Source organism: Cervus elaphus, chromosome 2 (assembly GCF_910594005.1).
Source record: "Cervus elaphus chromosome 2, mCerEla1.1, whole genome shotgun sequence".
NCBI classification, from domain to species: Eukaryota; Metazoa; Chordata; class Mammalia; order Artiodactyla; family Cervidae; genus Cervus; species Cervus elaphus.
In genome coordinates, this window is record NC_057816.1 from 48,542,304 (window position 1) to 48,543,943 (window position 1,640).

General features: G+C 38.2%; 1 pseudogene; it reads left to right on the forward strand.

Moving 5' to 3' along the window:
- The first annotated feature begins 720 nt into the window (after positions 1-720).
- On the forward strand, positions 721-1,640 carry LOC122705886 (annotated as a pseudogene).

Below are 1,640 nucleotides of genomic sequence, written 5' to 3' on the forward strand. Positions count from 1 at the left end.
TATTACCAGTTATGATATACCATTCATTCCTGTCCATCATTATTTGTCAACTAACAATTATGATAAACAATCTTAAAGTTTACAACACATTTAAATGCTATATTGTTACCTGTTGCTCTTTTCATTGGATTATACAGTGAAGAAATAGATCATGTTATATATTTATGAATAACAAATATTAATATATATGTAAAATAAATATATGAAACATAAACATATGCACAAATAAGATACTATTTATGGGGTAAAGCAATTGGATGACTTGACATTTATACCATAAACCTCCAAGGACAGACAAATGTATCCCAGGTGCAAACTGATACACCATGTAAAATTTTATTGGATATGAAAAAGTTTATTGAATATGAAAAAAAAGAGAAAATACAAATCAGAGCCACATCTCCAAATAAGAACTCTTAAAATTGACACAACTAATCAGAATCACACCAAGGTTAACATGAGGTTTTATTTGAAGATTGTTGCTGAAAGTATCATGTTCATAAGCTTATTAAGACTCATAATCTATGATATGATCATCACAAATTAAGCAACAAATTGGTAAAGAAAATTATTAAGATGTCACAGTTAGAGTATCTCTGCTGGGGAATATGTACATTTTCCCAAATATTGCAGAGCACTGCAATCACACCATGACTTACTGCCTTTATTTTTCACAGGTAATTCACTTCACACTCATCCCTCCTCCTCCTCTATGAAACCATGCAGGTGAAACATAATGTGACTGAGTTTATTCTGCTTGGGTTGGCGCAGGATCCTGTTAGGAAGAAAATAGTGTTGTCATTCTCTTTAATTTTTATTTGAACACGTTAGTGGGTGACCTGCTGATTATTACTATCATCAAGACCAGCAGGACACTTGGCAGACCCATGTATTTCTTCCTTTTCCATTTATCTTTATCTGATGCCTGCTTCTCTACATGCATAGCCCCTAGGATGATTGCTGACGCCTTTTTGAAGAACGCCACTATCTCTCTCACTGAGTGCATAGTCCAATCTTTTCATTCCGTTTTTTTGGCTGCCTGGAGATCTTCATCCTCATCCTCATGGCTGCTGACCACTATGTGGCCATCTGTAAGCCCCTGAGCTACACGACCATCATGAGTCATCATGTATGTGGTGTGTTGGTGGCTGTGGCCTGGGTGGGGTCCATTGTGCATTCTTCAGCTCAGATTATTCTAACCGTGAGCTTACCTTTCTGTGGTCTCAATGTGACTGATCATTATCTATGTGACTTGCAGCCTTTGTTGAAACTTGCCTGTACAGACACATATGTGACCAACTGCCTCTTGGTGTCCAACAGCAGGGCCATCTGTAGAGTTTTGTCATGCTGATGCTCTCCTACACTATCATCTTGCATTCTCTGAGAAACCACAGTGCTGAGGGGAGGAAAAAGCCCTCTCCACCTGCATCTCCCACATCATCGTGGTCATCTTGCTCTTTGTTCCCTGCATATTTATGTACACTCGCCTGACTACCACCTTCCTCATGATGATAACTGTGTTTTATACAACTGGAACACCTTTGATCAACACCCTGACTTATATCCTGAGGAATGCAGAAGTGAAAAATGCCATGAGGATGTTATGGAGCAAGAACCTGATCTCAGATGACAAAAGATAA